Raw genomic sequence first — 9,489 nt, 5'->3', positions numbered from 1 at the left:
TGAACAACAAAAACTGGTGCCACATGCCTTTTCTCTTTTAACAAACTATATTTGTTTTTTTGTCCTTTGAAACAGGGTTTCTCTGTAGCTTTCAAGCCTGTCCTTGAACTCCCTCTGTAGACCAGGCTGACCTTGAGCTCACAGAGATCTGCCTGCCTGGAATTAAAAGTGCTGGGATTAAAGGTGTACGCCAGAACTGACAGGCAATTTTTGTAATGTGCATTGGTGTTTTGCCTGTATTCACATCTGTGTGAAGATGTTTGATCTCCTGGAACAGGAGTTAAAATTGTGACCTGCCACCATGTGGGTGCTGGGAATTGAACCTGGGTCCTCTGGAAGAGAAGCCAGTGCTCTTAACCACTGAGCCATCTCTCCAGCCCCAGGTGACTTACACCTTTAGTAGCAGCATTAAGGAGGTAGGTGCATGCTGATCTGAGAGATCTCTGAGACCAGCCAGGGCTGGTGAAACCTTATAAATCTCAGAGGAGCAGCAGCTAGAGAGGAGTGGTCTGTCACCAGGGAGGTTTCTTGATTTCCCATCTGTCCTTGAGAGTCAGGCTAGTGTTCTCTCCCAGACCCCAGAACTGCTGCAGCTGCCCGATTTTGCTCTCTCTTGGCTCTGGCTGTCCTAAATACCAGACACTGTGCAGTAGGACACATCAGAGGTCCCAATCTGGCCCTTTGTAACCTAATAACTCCTAAATCGCTGTCCAGTATTTCTGGGTCCCTAAGGTCTCCTTTTGAGGCAAGAAAGGCCCAACGAGTGGGGTAGGGCGGAGATAGCTGTGGTGATTTCTATGGGTGTGTTGGCTCTCTAGGACTCAGCCCTGTGGTTCCTGTGTCGCCATGAATGCCCATGGGTGTATGACTGTGGCATGTGGTGTATGCCTATGTCAGTGTGTGTGTGTCAGGGCAGGGGCGCCCCGTGGTGTGCAAATGTATTGGGAGGGGGTAATGGTGAGAGTCTGGCTCCTTTGCCTCCACCCCCATCGCTGCTCCCATCTGGCCTTGATCAGCGGGTCCCTGGGGAGGGAGCCGCGGTTTCGGATACAGGAAAATGTTCCAGGAAGCGGCCACTGTGCTGAACCCTGCTCGGGCTCCCCCAGCGGAAATTGTCCAGGAGGGAGGAGGAGAGGGAGTGTTGAGATAGGATGAAGGATGGAGGAGGGTGGCTCTTGGCTCCCCTTTGGATAGGATAAAACTGGGTAAGTGGATGGGAGACTCGGGTCAGCTAGTGAAGAACTGGGATCGAGGAAAAATGGGTCCCCTTCACGATTTATTCTTTCGAGATCCTTTTTTATAGCTCTAGTATCATGAACACATACTGGGAACCCAGATACCAGTGTCTTGTTGAAAATGACTTGGCTTGGCGAGGGGCGAAAGAGTCAACCCTTCTCCTCTCCACTCTGAAGGGGGCTTTGAAGCTCGTGTCCAGGACTGGGAGGGATGCCTAATTGGGATAATGGAGGTTAATGGGGCGCCTGGAGTGGGTGGCCACGCTCCTAGATCAAAGAGGCCAGCTCTCCCTCCCCCCCAACACAGCTGGAGGGGGAGGGGTGGGGCTTAGAGCCAGCCAGCAGGGGGTGCTCTAGCCTCGGAATGATTGTCCCGTCCGTCTCAGGCTCCTTGGACCTACTTTGCCGAGAGCGCTTCCGAGGAAAGTAGGATGAGACAATCTGGAGTCCTGAGCTTCTGAGTCCTCTTTCTCCTGTGTTGGGGAAGAGGGAGAGGCAGGCAGTCAGCCTCGGGGTAACTCGATGTCAACACCTTCAGATTATTGTTGCTGGTTCCCAAAGCGCTAGCTTTAGATCCAGTTTGGATAAAGCCAAGGTTGAAAGGCTAAGACTCCTATGCTGTGTTTATAAAGGAGGCTGAGAAAGACCCGGCTGGGCATCTGGAGGTGCTGGCTAGGACAGAGGGAAAGGGGCACCGGTACTCCCCCGCCCCCCTCCCTGGGTTGGCCCTCCCTCTCGGGCTCTAATCGGCGCGGCGGCCGCAGCGGGCAGAGTCAGCGCCGCCAGTCTCCGGGACGCGACTCCCAGCAATTGCGGTCAGGACCGCAGATATGCAGCTGCCTCCTGCCCGGGCGCCTGGCCCGGCCTGCCCCGCCTGCGCCCCGCCCCCAGCCGTCCCGCCCCTCGCCAGCCCGCGGAACCCGGACACTGAGGCATGCTAGAGGTCCTTGGCGGCCAGCGTCAGCGATGGGAGATGCCCCAATCCAGACCTCACTGCTTTGTCCCTCTGGCTGCAACTGTTTCTCTAACATTCTTAGCTGGAGGCTGAGACTCACTCTTGCACTTTCATTGTATGTACATCTTGCTTCGAGCCTCCACGTGAAAAATTCGAACGGTGCTTTGAAATCCAGGGGGATAACCGGTTCACTGGGGCTGGTGGAGATGGGAGTGGTGACAGACTCCTAGGGACTCTCATTAACAATGGTAGTGGGGAAAGTTTCTAAGCAGAGGAGAAAAGGCAGGAATGGGAGAAGCAGGAATGATCGTCAAAGGGTCGGGAAATAGTTCTTTAGGAGTCCCGTCGAGTTCAGGGGATTCCTGCTAGAATGCTGAGGGAAGGCCTTCGGATAGGGCGCTAGCCCCTCCCTCACTCTATCCACCAGAGCCGCTGGCTGTCCAGGGCCATTCTCAGAATTGAAATCAGAATTAAAACCTGCGTGCCTGCTTGTTCCTCCTGACCAATCAGGCTGGCTCTCCTTTCCACGTTACCCCCCCACACACACACACACAAACACTTTGATACAACTACTCTGTTGCCTCAAACACAATTGGTTTGCTCTTTTCCAGCTTGTCCTCCACCAAGGGCTAGAGGTGTCGTCCCTTCCAGTGATTGTTAAAGGTGCAGTTCAGCCGGGTGGTGGTGGCGCACGCCTTTAATCCCAGCACTTGGGAGGCAGAGGCAGGCGGATCTCTGTGAGTTCGAGACCAGCCTGGTCTACAAGAGCTAGTTCCAGGACAGGCTCCAAAACCACAGAGAAACCCTGTCTTGAAAAAGCAAAAAAAAAAAAAAAAAAAAAAAAAAAAAAAAAGGTGCAGTTCAGTAGTACGGTGCTTGCCTAGTTTGTGCAAGACCCTGAGCTTGAGTTCTAGCTCAGGTGGGTGGCTCGCACATTTCTAGGTTTTGTGGATTTTTAAACATTATTTTTATTTGGGGTGGTTGTATTGTACCAGAGCGCCTGTGTGGAGGTCAGAGAATTGCTTTCAGAAGTCCATGGGTCAAAGGGAAGGAACTCTGGTTTGATGGCAGGTACCTTTACCCACTGAGTCCTGTTTCTAATTGTAACAACCCTGGAAGTTGAGTGTCTTGATTCCCCTCTCTACAGAAGAGGCACATTAGACATCATAGGTTAAACAGTTTGCCCAGGTTTGCACCACACTAAACAGCTGATTGACCCAGATTGTCTGGCTCTAGACCCTACTTCATTCTCATCCCTGCAGGCAGAGCCATCTTTCTAATAGACATTTCTCTATGTTGTCCTTGGAATCGAGTTCAGATACCTTGCAGGGCTGATGAGACATTTTCCACCATACCCCCACGCCCACCCCCACTTTCCGCTCACCAGGCCTGGGGCAGGACCCAGGGGATTTGCACTAGTGAAACGACTACCATGGAGCTACAGCAAGCATCCACCACCACCCTTTGTGTGTGTGGAAGAGTTTCACACAACTGCCTAGGAGCCTGGTGACCCTCCCGCCACAGTGTCTGGAGTAGCTGGGAATATAGGCTTGTGCCACCAGCCCTAGCTCAGCCTCCTTGCTGCGCCCCATTCACATCAGCATCACCACGGTGACCCTGGGACTCTATGCATTTGCAATCTTTCTACTTTGTTGATATTGTTTATGGGATAAAAGTTTGTTGATGTTGTTTGTGGCCTGAAATTCTAAACCATACTCTTGCCTCTGCCTCCCATCCCAAATGTTGGGATTACCAATGTATTCCACCATGCCCAGCCAGACAAGACCAATCCTTATTTTTATTTAGCCTTCCCTTCTCTATCATCACCTCCTTCCATTTTTTTTCTTCTTTCCTTTGGTAGATTTTTTTTTTTTTTTTTTTGGTCTTGTTTTGTTTTTCAAGTCAGGATTTCTCTGTGGCTTTGGAGCCTGTCCTGGAACTAGCTCTTGTAGATCAGGCTGGCCTTGAACTCACAGAGATCTGCCTGCCACTACCTCCTGAGTGTTGGGTTTAAAGGCGTGAGCCCCACCACTGCCCAGCTTCCTTGGTAGAATCTTACCACATAGCTCAGGCCAGTTTTAAAGTCATGGCACTCCTACTTCAACCTCCTAAGTGCTAGGATTATAGATCTGAGCCACCACATCCAGCTTTTTTTGGTTTCTTTATACGGTCATCTTTTCTTTCAGCCACCTTCCTTGATTCCCCCAATATGGACTTAGATTAACCCTGTCTCCTATAGCATCCCATACTCACTCTAATTAAAGTGATTCCTTTTCTTTTGTTAGTTATTGGTTAGTTTGTGAGACAAAGAGCTGAACCAGCCATGTTTATGGTTGCAGGATTAAGCCCAGTTCTTGTGTCTCTGCACGCAGTATATGCTCTTTCAACATTTGGTGAATGTTGACCTCTGCAGACTCATCTCAAATTTCATATATCTGTGATCCCAACAATTCGAGCAGGGCTATGCTTGTTCGGCAAGCAGGAGATCCCGGGTTTAATCCCTTGCCACACCACAAATAAAAAAGAGAGAGAAAGGTAAACACTGGGATGCAGCTCAGTCGACGAAGTGGCGTGCATGAAGCTCAAGGTACGATCCCTAACATCGTGTGGACTGGACACCGCGGTCTACATCTGGAATTCCAGCACTTTGAAGGTGGAAACAGGAGCATTGGAAGTTCAAGGTCAAGAACCCAGACTGGCGTGAAACTCAAGTATTGAATAGTCCAGGCTGGCCTTAATATAAGACGATCTTAAGTTACCTCAGTCTCCAGAGTGCCTGCGTTGTATTCAGAATTTAATTTTCTTAAGATTTATTTAATTTAATTTTTTTTTGTTTTTGTTTTTCGAGACAGGGTTTCTCTGTGGCTTTTGGAGTCTGTCCTGGAACTAGCTCTGTAGACCAGGCTGGTCTCGAACTCACAGAGATCCGCCTGCCTCTGCCTCCCAAGTGCTGGGATTAAAGGCGTGCGCCACCATCGCCCGGCCTTTTAATTTGATTTTTAAAATTTGTTTTGTTTTTTTCGAGACAGGATTTCTCTGTGTAACAGCTCTGGCTGTCCTCTACAGACCAGGCTGGCCTCTAACTCATCGAGATCCACCTGCCTTTGCCTCCTGAGTGCTAGGATTAAAGATATGTGCCACCACCACCCGGCTTATTTTTATTTTTTAATTTTATTTATTTATTTTTGATTTTTCGAGACAGGGTTTCTCCATAGCTTTTGGTTCCTGTCCTGGAACTAGCTCTTGTAGACCAGGCTGGCCTTGAACTCACAGAGATCCGCCTGCCTCTGCCTCCGAGTGCTGGGATTAAAGGCGTGCGCCACCACCGCACGGCTGGCTTATTTTTATTTTATATGTATGAGTGTTCTGCCTGCATGTATGTCTTTGTGCCATGTGCATTTAGTGCTTGAAGAGGCCAGAAGCTCAGATCCACTTGAATGAAATTGGAATTAGAAATGGTTATGAGCTTCCAGGTGCGGGGAATCAAACTTGGGCCCTTCAAAAGAGCTGTCAATGCTCCTAACTGCTAAGCCATCCCTCCAGCCCTGTGTTCAGGATTTCAAAGTGTCATTTCTTAGTTGGGCATGGTGGCATATTTCTTTGATCCCAGCCCTTGGGAGGCAGAGGCAGGTAGATCGCTGTGAGTTCAAGGTCAGCCTGATCAACCAACATAGTGAGTTCCAGTAGAGCTAGACCTCTGCAGAGAGACCTTGTCTCCAAACCCAAACAAAAATGTGGAAACATGCGTTTTTATTATTGTGTGTGTGTGTGTGTGAATGTCACAACAAGGACAGCTGGCAGGAATCTTCTGTAATGTAGGTTTTGGGATTGAGTTTAAATTAGTAGGTTTGATAGGAATTGCTTTAGCTCACTGAACCATCTCACCATCACCAGCCCTCTCAAAAGAAAGATTTGTTTTATTTTTAACTATGTGTACGTGTCTGTGTGTCTGTGTGAACATGAGCGCAGGTCAGAGACATCAGGTCTGGATCTGGATTTATAAGTGGTCGTGAACTACCTTACATAGCTATGAAGAACCAAACTCAGGCCCTCTGAAAGAGTCGTGGAAGCTCTTAACCACTGCCTCTCAAGCCCTAAAGATGCTAATAGATTTCACGTAGGATTCCAGGGCATACTTTTCCTCTACAAATAAAAATATGGAATACTTCGTGAATTTGTGGTCGTCCTTACACAGCGGCCTTGCTGATCTCTGTGCTGTTCTAATTTTTAATATGTGTGCTGCTGAAGGGAGCACTCTAGGGATGCTGAAGGGAGCACTCTAGGGATGCTGAAGGGAGCACTCTAGAGTCTATTTTAATACAAGGGCCTTTCCTGGGGACCTACAGGTTCTTAGTTCAGTGCTTACCTGAACATGATAGACACCCAAGCAGGGAAGGCTCCTGTGTTCCAGGGCTCCACCTGCTGTCCCGCCCCTCTCTCCCCATGGTCCTCTCTTTCCCTGCTCCTTTTCTCTTCTCATAGGCCTTCTTTCAGGGTCTGATCTGTCTCCCCTGAAACTCCCGTTTCATTTTTTTTTTTTAAATATTTATTTATTTATTATTTATACAGTTAGCCAGAAGAGGGCACCAGACCTCATTACAGATGGTTGTGGGCCACCATGTGGTTGCTGGGAATTGAACTCAGGACCTTTGGAAGAGCAGGCAATGCTCTTAACCGCTGAGCCATCTCTCCAGCCCCCTCCCGTTTCATTTCAGGGCTCAAATGTCAACCAAGGAAACTGAGGTTCAGAGAAGGGGAACCAAGACTGAAGCCTTGCACTGCTAACGGCAGAAATGCAGCCGGGCGGTGGTGGCGCAGCCGGGCGGTGGTGGCGCAGCCGGGCGGTGGTGGCGCAAGCCTTTAACCCCAGCACTCAGGAGGCAGAGTCTGTGAGTTTGAGGCCAGCCTGGTCTACAGAGTGAGTTCCAGGACAGGCTCCAAAGCTACACAAATGAAACCCTGTCTCAAAAAACAAACAAAACATCAGACAGGAATACATATCTGTATAAGTACTTGTTGGAGTGGGGGGGTGGTTTCCTTTTCCAACTTGTCTTGGATAGAGTTTGCCAGAATTTTCTCTCTCATGCCGTCAGCTTTGCCTCTGAGTTCCAGACTCCTCAATGTCAAATCAAAATGCTAGACTGGGCAGTGTCCAGACCCTGAAGCCACGTGTAGCAGCTTCCCTTGACCCAAGGGGCGAGCTTCTCTGGCTAGCAGCCGTTGCTCTTGGAAGATGGCATCAGATTAGCAGCTGTCCCTCTGAACTCTTGTCCGTGTCCCTTCCATTATCTACCATATATCTGCCTTTGTTTTTTGTGTTTTTCTCTTTTATTTATTTATTTATTTATTTATTTTGATTTTCGAGACAGGGTTTCTCTGTAGCTTTTTTTGGTTCCTGTCCTGGAACTAGCTCTTGTAGACCAGGCTGGCCTCGAACTCACAGAGATCCACCTGCCTCTGCCTCCCGAGTGCTGGGATTAAAGGCGTGCGCCACCACCGCCTGACTATTTATTTATTTATTTATTTTTGTGTGTTTTTCTCTTCTTTATGAGGAAGGGGCACGTGCCCCAGCACCTCTGTGGAGGTCATCGGACAGCTTGCAGGAGTCAGTTCTTTCCACTCATCCTATGGGTTACGGGATTTAAACTCACGAGTATCAGGGTTGGTAGCAATTGTCCTTCCCCGTTGCACTATCTGGTTTATCTCTGTTTTGGTTTTTCAGGTAGATGCCACGTTGACTCATATTGTACCAGAACTCAGTATGGAGCCTAGGCTGATCTAGAATTTACGGCAATCCTCCTGCCTCAGCTTCCTGAGTGCTGGGATTACAAATGTGTGCCTGTCATCTTTTCTTTCTTTCTTTCTTTTTTTTGTTTTTTTTTTGGTTTTTCGAGACAGGGTTTCTCTGTGGCTTTGGAGCCTGTCCTGGAACTAGCTCTTGTAGACCAGGTTGGTCTCGAACTCACAGAGATCCGCCTGCCTCTGCCTCCCGAGTGCTGGGATTAAAGGCCTGCGCCACCACGCCCGGCCTCATCTTTTCTTTCTGAGGTGTGGTTTCACAGTGTCACCAAAGCTGCCCTCAGCCTCCTGGTGCCAGAAACGATAGTCTCCCACCCTGTGTCTTCCTGTTATCTGATTTCGGGTGCCTTCTCTTTCCTATCCCTATAGACTGTCTGTCACTGGAGCTCGCCTCTGAAGAGGAGGGCTGGGCCTGGGTGCTTGGGGACCGGCAGTGGCCAGACCAAGGGCCCGGGACATGAGCGCAACTTTCCAGGCTTCTCTTCCAGGCCCCTGTGGTTGGGGAGCTCCATGCAGGGAGAGTTGAGTCAGCCGGGCCACAGAGCAGGGGGGCAGGGGGTGGGGGTAGAGATGCCTGGGGTTCCCCAGGGCCAAGGAGTCTGCTGAGGCCATCTGGGTATCTGGACTCCTGTGGGTGTGGGCAGTAAGGGATCAAAGGTCCCTGGTGGTTCCTACCCTAGTAGGAGGCAGAGAAAGCAATGTATAGGGCTGGCCATATCCTGCCTACCCTTAGATTTGTTTGTTCACTGTTTGAGACAGTGCCTTATGTAGCCCAGGCTAGCCTTGAATTCGCTGTGTAGCTGAGGATAACTTCAAACTTCTGATTCTTCTGCCTCTACCTCCCAAGTGATGGGACCGTGACATTTGCCTGTGTGGAGCTGCCATGCTGCTATGAGTCTACAATGGCTCCACAAGACACATCAAGGTCACTGAATCTGTACGTGCGTGTGTACACCTGCGCGTGTTTGCGTTGGTATGAATGAGAGTCAGGGAGCCTTAGCGTAAGCATGGTATGAATAGGACGCCTCTGAATCAGTGTGCGTTAGTGTGGATGTCTGCACACTACATAATGTGAATGGGTTCTGTGTTCTCTAGTGTGCTAGTATGTGTACCTGATGGCGTGTTATTCATCAGGCTTGTAGGGTTATGTATCAGTTTAAAGGGTTCCATTTTCTCCTTTCTGGTGAGTCTCTCTAAGTGGTCCAATCTGTAACAGTTTGGTGGGAAGTGCCTAGCAGTCCCCTTGATAGAGATTTCAGAGAGAAATCCTGAACAGGTGAGCACAGGCAGAATTAGCTTTTCCACCCCTCAAGGAACAGGGGGTAAAACCTTCCATTCTCTCCAAGTCTCATTCTCCCTCCACCTTTCCAAAAGATGCAAAATCATTAGAACTGAAGGCAGGTTCCAAATTTAACCCCTCTAGTCTAGGAAAGCCCACCCTGAACCTCTCGCGCAGAGGGAGGGAGGGAAGGGAGTGGTCCTTGCGGTTCAGCCTAGTGC

At 49.5% G+C, this 9,489-nt stretch overlaps 1 non-coding gene across 1 annotated transcript; it reads right to left on the bottom strand.

Annotated features, from left to right (window-relative positions):
* Nucleotides 1–6,341: 6,341 nt before the first annotated feature.
* LOC130889255 (U6 spliceosomal RNA) lies at nucleotides 6,342–6,445 on the bottom strand. Its single transcript, XR_009058524.1, has one exon. It is a non-coding gene; the product is annotated as a U6 spliceosomal RNA (small nuclear RNA).
* Nucleotides 6,446–9,489: the final 3,044 nt, after the last annotated feature.

This window comes from Chionomys nivalis, chromosome 17 (genome assembly GCF_950005125.1).
Source record: "Chionomys nivalis chromosome 17, mChiNiv1.1, whole genome shotgun sequence".
NCBI lineage: Eukaryota > Metazoa > Chordata > Mammalia > Rodentia > Cricetidae > Chionomys > Chionomys nivalis.
This window is presented reverse-complemented; position numbering and strand designations above follow the sequence as displayed.